Raw genomic sequence first — 13689 nt, forward strand, 5'->3', positions numbered from 1 at the left:
AGTAAACAGTCATTTGTGCAAAGACTTCACTATTTAACTCTGAAGGTAGTAGAATAGTCACTCTATTAGCAGTATATACTTTAATTCATATGTCTTACATACCTTGAAGTAAGAAATACAGATGATAAACCAAAGAGAATAAACTAGGCTTTAAAACAATGAATTCTTATATAATATGAAAGATAGTCCAAGCCTTGTTAGTTTCACTCTCACGTATGAGCTTTCTCTCTACATTTTGACAGTGATTAACTTGAGAACATGGGATGTTTCTTTTCTGTCTTTTTTAAACATACTCCGAAAGATTCAGTGATTTTCTGTAGTCCAGATTAGTCTTCTAACAAAGTGTCTCTGTCTTTAAATTAACTGAAAGTAGTAAAAAAAAAAAAGATTCTTGAATATCTTTTGAAAATATATTGTATTTAAATTCTATAATCATATTTATAAAATATTCAGTAGATTCTATACATATAGTTTTTAAGATCCTTAATAAAGGAGATACTTGAGTAAGTTTAAATTGTTATAATACATATTGGGTACTTGGTAAATAATTCTCAATTATTTAGCAACAAAATTTTCAGACTTATGCTTCTGGATATGATGGAGTAAATGTTGCCAGCCTAGTATCTCTACAGAAATCAATTCTAAAACTTTACAAAATACATTAAACAACTATAGTCAGATGATGGACAATGAGACAATTGAGACATGAAAGGTGAAATAAACCTGTAGTTTCTTACTGTTGACACATTTGAGGCCACATTGTAAGGTAATAGCACCCAAGAAAAGCACAACTGATCCATTAAGACAGGGAGAATTAGTTTGAGGCTATTGTGGTGGCTGAAATTTGCAGGATAAGTACCACAGGATGGGAGCTATATAGAAAAGAACTTCAGCAAACTATGTAAAGGATCTCTTAAGTCTTTATCTCAGTACTTAGCTGTGTAAGTACAGGGCCTATCTCAGAAAGAGAAGCAAATAGAAAATATGCAAGTTGCAGAATGCTTGGAGACTTTGGACCAATGAACAGCAAAAATAGAGATCTTTCAGTAAAAGCCCTGAGTTCAACTCAGAGCCCAGAAAGAAAAAGTATTAGGAATAAAACTGCTGTAAACTCCTTCTAATAAACCTTCAAATTAAACCTTGAAGGAATCGAGTTCATTTGCTTGTGAACTAGCTGCCTGACAGAACAAAGTCTACTCTTCAAAAAAAATAAAAATGAATTCTCAAAACTTAGCATTCAAAATATCAATCATACAATTAAAATATACTATATAACTAGAAACATAGAAAATATAACTCACCCACCTCCCCAAAAATAAGTAGCAGACTTACAAAGGATGTAGATTTTTGAATTAACAAACAGACTTAAAAAAAAAAAACAACTTTTACTTGTTTTTTTTATTTAACAAGTTAAAGAGTGGCTATAATTAGTAAACAGATGAAAAATCTCAGTAGCTAAATAAAAACTATGAAAATAGAACAATGGAATTTCAGGGACTGAAAACTACAGTGTCTGAAATGAAAAATTGTTTGGATGAACTTATCAACATGTTAGAATCTGTTATAGTAGGGGAAATAGAAATAATTCAAACAAAATTCCTAAGGGAAAAAGGCTGGGAAAAAAATGAACAAAGCCTCAAATTTTGAGACATTGGGGTGGAAAATATATAAGAAACACTGACTTAAATATCCCAAACCTGATGAAAAACCATTAATCCATATATCCAAGAAGTTAGCAAATCTCAAAATAAAGATAAAATATGTCATCACATACTACATAAATTATTTCGAACAAAAGATTAAGACAAAAAAATAAGTATCCTGAGAGAAAAAGCATGTTACATATAGTGAAATATAATGATGAGTAATACTGCTTCTGTATTGGAAATCAATGGAAAGACACTGTTAAAGGACTGAAGGAAAAAATGTATCAAACTAAAAGTCTATATTCTATGCAAATACCCTGCAAAAATGAAGACAAAAGATGATAGATTCAGATAAACAGGAACTGAGATAATTCATCAAAAGTAGATCTGCAGGAAAGAGATTTATTTAGGCTAAAACACCTGATATCAGATGAAAACTCAGATCAAAATTAGGGAAGTAAAGGTGCCAAATATGATAAATGTGGGAGTAAAATAAAATGCACTCTAGTTTTGAGCTTTTCAAAAAGGTATTAGAGAAATAAAAGTTTTAATATTAATAGAATAATTTAATAATGATACAGTGTCAGTTGATTAGGAAGCTATAACAATTCTAAGTACCTATATATCTAATAATAAGGATTCTAAATACATAAGCAAAATTTATAATCAAGAGCTGACAAAGCTAAAGAAGAAATAGAAAGAAATATACTTAGGGACTTAAATATGATTTTCATTGTATTGGAAGAAATATGTAATCAAAAAGTCCATAAATATAATAAAGGATTCAGACAATACTAACAACTTAAATGGATATTTAGGAAAATTTCATTCAATGACTATATAATCAATAGTCCTTTTGAGTATAAAGGAAATATTCACAAGTCTTAAAATGCAGAAGCTGAAATCAAGCAGAGTATATTGTTTGACTACAAGAGAATTAAATTAGAAATGGGTAATGAGTGTTAACTGGAGAAGAGTGTGGCAACCCACTCCACTATTCTTGGCTGAAGAATCCCATGGATAAAGGAGCCTGGAGGGCTACAGTCCACATGATCAAACAGAGTCAGACATGACCGAAGCAACCTAGCATGCCTGCAAATAAAGAATATTTGGAAAATATTTGAAAATTTTAAAAATGTTCCTAATAACTCATAAGTTAAAGGAAAATCACAAAATATTTTAGAATTCAAGCGCAATGAGAACATAACTTGTCAAACTATTATTATGTGGATGAATAAAATGATATATATTAAAATAGAGTTTATATCTTTAAATGCTTATATTAGAAAAGGAAGAAGGTATTCAATCAATGATAAAGCTCTTCTGTTATGAAGCTAGAGAAAGAAGTATAAATTTAGTTCAAAGCAATAAGAAAGAATGAAATATAAAAATAAAATCACAAATAACTATAAAAAATCTATAGAGAAAATCAGTGAAAGCAAAAATTATTTTTAAAACATGAAAACCTGATGAATACTTATGTGTACTGATGAAAAAAGAAACACCCCACAAAGTGCCAGTTTCAAGGTGAAAGAGTCCCAGTGGATATATTGAGGGCATTTTTCACAGAATTAGAACTAATTAACTTTGAAATTTGTGTGAAAAGACAGAAGGCCTCAAGACAGCCAAAATAATCTTGAGAAAGAAGAACAGAGCTGGAAGCATCACACTTCCTTGACTTCAGATGGTACAGCAAAGCTACAGCAATCAAACCAGAATGGTATTGGCACACACCAGACATGATCAGTGGAGTAGAATAGTTAGGCTGGAAAGAAACCCACACACTTAGGGTCAATTAATCCACAGCAAAAGAAGCAAGAATATACAGTGGAGAAAAGACAATCTCTTCAAAAAGTGGTGCTGGGGAAAGCAATATATAAAAGAGTGAGATTAGAACATTTCCTCACTTAGTATACAAAAATAAACTCAAAATGGATTAAAGACCTAAATATAAGGCCTGAAACTCTAAAACTCCTAAAAAAAAAATAGGCAGAATACTCTTCGACATAAATTGTACCAATATTTTTTAAAAATGTCTCTAAGGTGAAAGAAATAAAAACAAAAATTTAAAAGTGAGATCTAATTCAACCTAAAATCTTTTGCACAGCAAAAGAAACCACTGACAAAATAAAAAGATTATCTGGTCCATGGGATAAAGTATTTGCAAATGTCATGCCTCACAAGGGATTAATATAGAAAATATACGAACAGCTCATAGAAGTCAATATATAAAATAAAGCCTGATTAAAAATTGGTCAGAAGGCCCCAATAGACAATTTCCAAAAGAAAACCTCCAGATGGCCAACAGACACATGAAAATATGTTCAACATTGCTAATCATCAGAGATATGCCAATCAAAACCACAATGAGATATCACCTCACACCTATCAGAATAGCTATTTAAAAAAAAAAAGGTTTAGGAGGATGTGGTGAAAAGCAAACACTTGTACACTGTTGGTAAGAATGTAAATTGATGTAGTCACTTGGAAAACAGTATGAGGTTCCTCAGAAAACTAAAAACAAAACTATGATATGACCCAGAAATGTACTCTTGGGTGTATATATATCTATATGTAAAATCAAAACCCAAAATGCTAATTTGAATATATACATGCATTCCATTCTTCATAATGGCATTATTTACAATAGACAAGATAGGAAAGAAACCTAAGTTGCTTCATCAGAGTATATACACACAATGGAATTCTGCTCAGTCTTAAAAAAAAAAGGAATGATACCATTTGCAATAATGTGGATGGACCAGGAGGGTATTATACTTGGGAAAATAAATCCAACAGAGAAAGAAAATTGCTGTGTATTATGTCTTATATGGGGATCCTAAAACATAAAATGAATGAATATAACAAAACAGAAACAGACTCACAGATACAGAGAATAAACTAGTGGTTACCAGTGGAGACTGAGAACTAAGAGGTGCAAACTAACACTGTGTTTACTTGAAAACTAATTTTGTAAATCAACTGTCACCTCAATAAAAAAAGAAAGTAGATATCATATAGTGCATATATCATATTATATTTTGATATAATAAATGAGTTGTATGCCATACATTCTAGAAAGTATGATATAAAAAAATCATTCAAAAGGTAAAAATGACCCAAAATGACATATATAAAGAGGAAAAACATTGAAACATTTCCATATCAATTAGAGAAATTGAATTCCATGATCAGAAATCTTCCCACAACAAACACTCCAGAAAACAGTGGCTTCAGTAGTGGATTTCTTTAATGATTTAAGAAATAAAAGAAGTCACATGTGTCATCAAGATGGCAACATAGATCATTCCAGACTTTAGTCTCTCTCAGAAGACCTAAAGCAATATCCATATATAGGACACTGTTATGAAAATCCTAAGACATGGAGATGAGACTGAAGCACCCCCTGGGCCGCAGAGACTGAAAAGAACCCATTAAAAAGATAAGAGTGGCTACACTCTGACCGCATAACTGCCCCCTCCACTCAGCCCACTATTGTGTGCCACATTGAGAGGTGTCTCTAGGCCTACAGTTTCTCCAGTGGAAAAAAGAGAGTCCAAGGTGGACATCTAGCTCCTCCAAAATTGTGATTTCTTCATGGAAGGCTCACTTGGGTCTTGCCTCAGGAGAATCAGGAAGAGGAATTTGGAGGATTATACCACTGGAGATTGTGATAGAAAAGGGTAGGGTGGAACTTATAGCCATCAGCTCTCAGATCTTGGCAGACATTTCATTTTCCCAGTGGTGCTCAAGTAGAAATTCAAAGCAGCATCTTTGCCATCTGTACAGCCAAGACAGTGATCCTATCCAGCCAGGGAACTAGGTTTGCAGTTTTATCTGATTCAGGATCCCAAATGGCAAGCACAGTCAACATTGGAGCCTGTTCTGTAGCCCTGCAGAAAGAAGCTATTTCATAGCTTTGTCTACTACTGAGTGCAGCTCAGGACTGTCTGATCAGGAAACCTGTATAGCCCAGTGGCACCTGAGTGAGCAGTAAACACAGCCAGTGGTTTGCCCTTCTGCAGATCCAAAACCAATGCTTGTCTTGCCAGGGAGCTTGGTGCACAGTTTAGCATGATTCAGTCTTTAAATAGTAGCCTTGCCAATCTCGGGTCCTGGTCTGTGGACTCACCCAGGTAGAGAAGCTAATTCATACCTTCACTCAATGCTAAATACAACCGCTAGCCCCACCCAACCGGTAAACCTAACCAGAGCACCCAGGATGCTGCATAACCCATCCTATATCCTCACTTACAGTGGTATTTGAACAGTACATCCCGCCAGTTCTATTCCCACCTACAGAACAAAATCACTGTCCCTGTCTTCTCAGGAAACTCGTTGTTCAGATTTGCCTGATTTAGAGTCCCTTACAATGTGCTCTGCAGGCACTGGAGCCCATTCTCCAACCCTCCCTGGATAAGGAAGCTAATTTATAGCCCTGTCTACTATACTTCCCAATCCTGCTCATTAGGAAGTCTGATGGGAGCAATAGTAGAGCTCATCCTACAGTGAAGCTTATACAGAAAATCAAGCAGGTCCTATCTAATAACACATACACCTCAGAGTTTCAGAAGTGGTTTTGTCCCAAAATAGACCCCAATAGCAAGCTCCATCTTCCTGGACAAGATGATAACAGCTGACCTTTCTAGAATGCCATCCTATCTCAACAATGAATGTATCATTGAGGGAATAAAGGTAATAGTTGATTTTAACAGTGCTATAGACCAAGTGGAGTTAATAGACACATATAGAACACTCCCATGCAACAGCATCAGAATACACATTCTTCTCAGGCATACATGGAACTTTTTATAGGATAGATTATATGTTATGCCACAAAACAAGTCTCAGCAAATTAAAGATTAAGATCATCCTTTTTTTTTCTTACCACAGTGATATGAAGCTAGAAATCAATACAGGAGGAAAATTGGAGAAAACATAAATACGTGAAAAGTAAACAACACAGTCTTGAACAACCAGTGAACCAAATAAAAAATAACGGGGGAAATAGAAAAGTATCTTGACTCAAACAGTAATGGAAACACAATATACCAAAACTTATGGGAATTATTTAAAGGCGGTCTAAGAAGAAAGTATATAGCTATTAACACACACATGAAGGAAACAGAAAGCTGTCCAAAAAACAGCATAACTTTTTATTTCAAATAACTAGAAAAAGAATAAATTTAGTCCCAAATTAGCAGCAGGAAGGAAAAATAAATATTATAGCACAAATAAATGAAATGGAGAGTTGGAAAACAATACAGTCAATTAATAAAACTAAGATCTGATTCTTTGAAAATATAAACAATTTTGGCAAACCTTTAGCCAGATTGGCCAAAAAAAAGAGATGACTAATATATATATATATATATATATATATATAAATGAAAGAGAGAACATAACAATTGACATAGATATTGCAGAAATATAGAAGTTCATAGAAGACAGCTATGAAAAATTACATGCCAATTTATTGGAAAACCAAGAGGAAATGGATAAATTTCTAAAAACATTAAACCTATGAAGACTGAATCACGAAAAAATAGAAAACCTGAAAAGACCAGTTACTACTAAACAGATTGATCAGAAATAAAAATCTTCCCAACAAACAAAAGCCCAGAACCAGATGATTTCACTGGTGAAAATTACCAAGTACTTAAAGAAGAGTAAACACTAATCCTTTCAAACATTTCCCAAATGTCAAAGAGAAGGGGACATATTCAAACACATTTTATGTGGCACGCATTTCTCTGCTACTGAAGCCAGACAAAGATGCTGCAAGAAATAACAAATAAATGTAAAAGTTCTCAGCAAAATACAAGCAAATTCATTTCAGGAGCATATTAAAAGGATCATACACCATGATCAAGTGAAATTCATCCCTTAGATGCAAAGATGACTCAACATATACAAGTTAATAAGTGTGATACACAACATTAATAGAATGAAAGATAAAAATCATCTCAATAGATGAAACATGTTTAACAAAATTCAACAGCCATTCATGAAAAAAAATTCTCAGCAAAGTGGATATAAAAGCAACATACCTCAACATAATGAAGTCCATATAACAAATGTATAGATAACTTCTGACTCAGTGGTGAAAAGCTAAAATAAAAGCTTTTACTCTAAGCTCAGGAAGATGAGGGTGCTCACTCTCACCACTCCTGTTTAACACAGTAAAGAAGTTTTTCAGATAAGAAAAAGAAATAAAAGGCATCAGAACTGGACAGAAAAAAGTAAATTTGCGTCTATTTGCAGTTGATTTTATACATAGAAAATACTGAAGACTTAATTTAAGAAAATTAGATGTAATCAATAAATTCAGTAAAGTTGCAGGACACAAAATCAACATACATAAATCAGTACTGTTTCTGCACAATAACAAACTATCCAAATAATAAAAGAAAATGATTCCATTTACAATAGAATGCATAAAATAAAATATTTAAGAATGAATTTATCTTAGGAGGTGAAAGATACATCAAAAACTATAGGACATTGATGAAAAAATGGAGAAAGAAAAAAATGGAAAGATATCTTGTGTTCATAGATTGGAAAAAATTAATAGTGTTAAATGTTCACCTGTAGATTAAATGCTCTCTCAATCAGATTCCAAAGGCATTTTTAACAGAAATAGAAAACAAGATTATAAAATCTCTATGGAATCACAAAACACCCTGAATAGCAGAGCAATCATGTGAAAGAAAATCAAAACTGGAGTCATCATGCTCCCAGGTTTCAAACTATGCTTAAAAGTTATGTTAATTAAAACAGTATGACAGTGGCATAAAAAGACACGTAGACCCATGGATCAGAATAGAGAGCCCAGAAATAAACTGGTGCATATGTATCCAACTGCTGTTTGATAAAGGAGCCATGAACATGCAATGGGAAGAGGACAGTCTCTTCAAGAAATGGTGCTGAGAAAACTGTATAACCACTGCAGAAGGATGAAATTGGACCCTAGTTACACCACTCACAGAAAATGAATTCAAATGAATTAAAGACTTAAATATGTGTGTGTGTGCTCAGCCATGTCAGACTGTTTGTGACCCCATGGACTGTAGCCCACCAGACTTCTCTGTCCATAGAATTTTTCAGAGAAGAATACTGGAGTGGGTTGCCATTTCCTACTCTAGGAGCTCTTCCCAATCCAGGGATCGAAAATGGGTCTCTTGGGTCTCCTGAATAGACAGGCAGATTCTTTACCACTGCACCACCTGGGAAGCCTAAAGACTTAAGTAACAGACCTGAATCCATAGAAATCCTTGAAGAAAACAAAGGGGGAAACTTTCTTGACTTTGATCTCGGGATTGGATTGTTAGATATGACATCGAAAGCACAACAACTAAATAAATGTACAAATGTCAGATTAGAAAGCCTCTATACAGCAAAGAAGAAGTCAACAAAATGAAAAGCCAACCTAAAGAATGGGAGAAAATACCAGCATGCTGGGTTACTCTTCAGAAATACACAAAGAACTCATACCTCAATAGCAAAAAGATAATAATTCAGTTGAAATGAGCAAATGACCTAAAATAGATATTTTCCAAAAGATATAGTCAAATAGCCAAGTGCCCAGTATCTCTAATCATTAGGGAAATGAAAACCATAATGAGATATCACCTCTTACCTGTTAGAATAGTAATAATATATTTGAAAGTTGCTGAGAGAATCTTGAGTATTCTCATGACAAGGAGAAAATCTGTTAGCTATGTAAGTTGATAGATATTAACAAAACTTCTTTTACTGGTCATTTCATAATATATACATATATCAAATCATTATGTTGTACACCTTAAACTTACACAATGGTAATTATATCTCATTAAAACTGGGGGAAAATGGATTTTTTTTTTTTTTACCTTTCTTACATTTTCTAGAAAGTGGGAAAGAAAGAGAATTTCTCAACTTTATTTTTATAAGATAATATTGTCCTGTTATCAAAACTAGACAAAGACATTAAAAAAGAACATTTTAGACTGATATCTGTTGTTAATATCTATATGAAACATTTTTAGCATATTAATATATCATTCTGGCAAATATAAAGAATAATGCATCATGACTAAATAGGATTTTAGCCTGGAATTTAAGATTAGTTTACATTGAAAATCAATGTAATTCACTATTTTAACAGAAAAAAAATAGAAAAGTAAGCAATTATCTTAGATGAAGAAAAAGCAACTAACAAAACTCAACATCCATTCATGATAACTTTCAACATAAATGAATAGAAAGTAATGTCTCCATTCTGATGCAGGATACCCACAAAATAACCAACGAATACTATACTCAATGGTGAAACATTATCCATGTTCACCTTAAGGTCAACAATAAAGTAAGGATAGACAGTCTAACTCTATACATTAAATAAATATTAGGGACTCTAGTCAGAGTAACTTTCATGGAATATCTATCATGATGATTGGTAAGGAAGAAGTAAAATTATCTTTATTTGTAGATAATATTATTGTATAAACAAAATGTAATAAATTTACCAAAAATACCAGAATAGGTCACAATTCATAAGAGAATTGCTCAGCTTATTTTTATACGTCAAGGCATCAACTTCAATTGATTGTTCTGTTTCCTGATTATTATTCTTTTACTGTAAAAATCACTGCAGATGGTGACTGCAGCCATGAAATTAAAAGATGCTTACTCCTTGGAAGAAAAGTTATGACCAACCTAGATAACATATTCAAAAGCAGAGACATTACTTTGCCAACAAAGGTCCATCTAGTCAAGTCTATGGTTTTTCCAGTGGTCATGTATGGATGTGAGAGTTGGACTGTAAAGAAAGCTGAGTGCTGAAGAATTGATGCTTTTGAACTGTGGTGTTGGAGAAGACTCCTGAGAGTCCCTTGGACTGCAAGGAGATCCAACCAGTCCATTCTGAAGGAGATCAACCCTGGGATTTCTTTGGAAGGAATGATGCTGAAGCTGAAACTCCAGTACTTTGGCCACCTCATGAGAAGAGTTGACTCACTGGAAAAGATTGTGATGCTGGGAGGGATTGGGGGCAGGAGGAGAAGGGGACGACAGAGGATGAGATGGCTGGATGGCATCACGAACTCAATGGACGTGAGTTTGAGTGAACTCCAGGAGTTGGTGATGGACAGGGAGACCTGGCGTGCTGCGATTCATGGGGTCACAAAGAGTCGGATACAACTGAGCAACTGAATTGAACTGAACTGAACTGTAAAAACATTTTATTAATAATATAGGATACCACAGTTTTCTTAAGAAATGCTCACTGAATTATTCTGGGGTAAATGGATACAATACTACAAAATTGCTGTCAAATTGTTTAGAAAAAAAATTAAATTTCTAATTGATTTTGAAAAAAAGATTTCTACTAGTCTCTCAAATAGTTTAGAAACAATAGAGAGATATAATAATAAAACAAATGTAGCAAAATATAAATACATGAGGAATATGTCTAAGGGTATATGAAGATGCTTCTTGAACAGGTCTTTTAACTTGTCTGTAAGTTTACACTTATTTCAAAGAAAGATTTAAGAAGCAACAAAATTTATCTTTAAGACTGGTATTATTATGATAGATGGGGAAATAATGGAAATAGATAAGAAATAGACGGGGAAACAATAGAAACAGTGACAGAGTTTATTTTCTTGGGCTCCAAAATCACTGCAGAGGTTGATGGCAGCCATGAAATTAAGACGCTTACTCCTTGTAAGAAAAGCTATGACACACCTAGACAGCATGTTAAATAGCAGATATTACATTACTTTGCTGACAAAGGTCTTTATAGTCAAAGCTATGGTTTTTCTAGTAGACATGTATGGATGTAAGCGATGGACCATAAAGAAGGCTGAACGCCAAAGAATTGATGCTTTTGAATTGTGGTATTGTAGAAAAATCTTGAGAGTCCCTTGGAAAGGGACTCCCTTGCAAGGAAATCAAAACAGTCAATCCTAAAGGAAATCAGTCCTGAATATTCATTGGAAGGACTGATGCTGAAACTGAAACTCCAATACTTTGGCCACCTGATGCAAAGAACTGACTCATTGGAAAAGACCCTGAGGCTGGGAAAGATTGAAGTCAGGAAGAGAAGGGGATGACAAGAGGAAGAGATTGTTGGATGGCATCACTGACTCAATAGACATGAATTTGAGCAAGCTCTGGGAGTTGGTGTTGGACAGGGAAGCCTGGGTGCTGTAGTCCGTGGGGTCACAAAGAGTCAAACATGACTGAAGGACTGAACTGAACTGACTGAATATTATAATGGAAAATAAAAATATTATTAAGATCTTTAAAACAGTCAATGGATATAAATATATTTATCAAAGAGTGGCAAAATACTAATATTGAAAACTAAATCATTCCTGTAAGGCATTGGTAAAGACCTACATAAATAGAGGCTAAGCCACATACCTATATTGAAAGACTTAATGTTGTAGATGTCAATTCTACTCAAATTGAACTGTAGTTTCAATACAATACCAATTAAAATCTCAGCATACGTTTATGGTAGAAATATAAAGGATGGTTTTAAAATGCATTTGGAAATGCAAAATACCTGGCCAGTTAAATCAATCCAGTTAAAAAAGAAAGAAAATTTTGGAGGAGCTTCACTACATGGTTTCAGGAATAACCAGAAAGCCAGAAACTGAGATTGTAGTGTAGGAAGAGAACACACACACGAATAGATCAATTGTACTGAATAGTCTTTCTAGAAGTATATCCATATTTATATGATCAATCAATAATCAACATAGGTGACAAAACAATCCAATTGGGGGAAATGATGCTGGAACTATCAATAATCAGATGGAAAATACAAGGATGGTTGACATTTCTTACATTATATTCTAAAACTAATTTGAGACACATTGAAATCTTAAGTCTAAGAGCTAGTACCATCTTCTAGATGAAAAGATGGAATATAACTTCACTATTTGAATAGACAAAGTAATCATTTATTGTAAAAGAAAAAAAAAGTATACATCATCAAAATTAAAAACTTTTGATGAACAAAACAAAGCATATCGATACAATGACATTCCAATCTGCAACTTGAACGGAATGCTGATATACTCAACAATATGAATGAATTGCAAAAACATGTGATGTGAAAGAAACCCACACAAAATAATATATAATATGTGATTCCAGTTATCTGAATTTCTAAAACAGGCAAAACTACCTATGGAAAAAGAGTTTGTAGGAGTAGTTTTCTTTTGGAACCTCTGTTGAAGGGACTTGAGGGAATGTGTTTAAAAATGTAAAATTCTCATATCTTGATGGAAGGTAAATACATTTATGAAAACTCATCACATACAATTAAGATCTATACATTTCACTATATGCAAATTATACAAGTATTTTTAAACATTATTTTTAAATGGTCTGTAAAAGGTAGAACTAAAGAGGAAAAAAGTTATCTGTGATTGGAAAGATGAGCATAGATGTGACAACAAAGTACAGTAGAGGGGCATCAGCCATTTACTCACTGGGTTTCACTGATTTTCTTTACATTTAGCTTGTGCTTATTAGAAAATTTGTTTTAATTATCTTCTTCCATCTGACCGGCTTATAGGCTGATCACAATCTCAATATTTATTTGTTTAAGTGTTCTGGATGGTTTCCTAGTCAGTTGATTACAAAGTCATTTACAAATTGTTCATGCATATGTTCTAGTTAGAGAAAACCTGTCAATTGTCTACATAGGTAGGGATAATCTATATAGGCAAAACGCTTCAATAGAAAAGCTGTAGGAACCCAATCATGTTCTAGAATTGATACCTTATTGATATCCTATTATATTTCTATTTCATTATGGAGTTAGAAAGATTTTACTTTCTACTATAATTGAAATAGTAAGACAAATAATTGCATGTGAAATTTTGGACCTTTGTGCATTGTAACAAAACTTAGTGACACTAATAAGCAGTGGCATTGATACATTTTTTTATTGAAGGATAATTGCTTTACAGAATTTTGCTGTTTTCTGTCAAACCTTAACATGAATCAGCCATAGGTATACATATATCCCCTCCCTTTTGAACCT

General features: G+C 33.3%; 1 protein-coding gene across 1 annotated transcript in view; it reads left to right on the plus strand.

Moving 5' to 3' along the window:
• DPP10 (dipeptidyl peptidase like 10) overlaps positions 1–13689 on the plus strand; it is a 760992-nt gene that overhangs the window by 659043 nt on the left and 88260 nt on the right. The gene's annotated exons all lie outside the window — the stretch shown is intronic.

This window comes from Budorcas taxicolor, chromosome 2 (assembly GCF_023091745.1).
Source record: "Budorcas taxicolor isolate Tak-1 chromosome 2, Takin1.1, whole genome shotgun sequence".
Classification (NCBI taxonomy): domain Eukaryota; kingdom Metazoa; phylum Chordata; class Mammalia; order Artiodactyla; family Bovidae; genus Budorcas; species Budorcas taxicolor.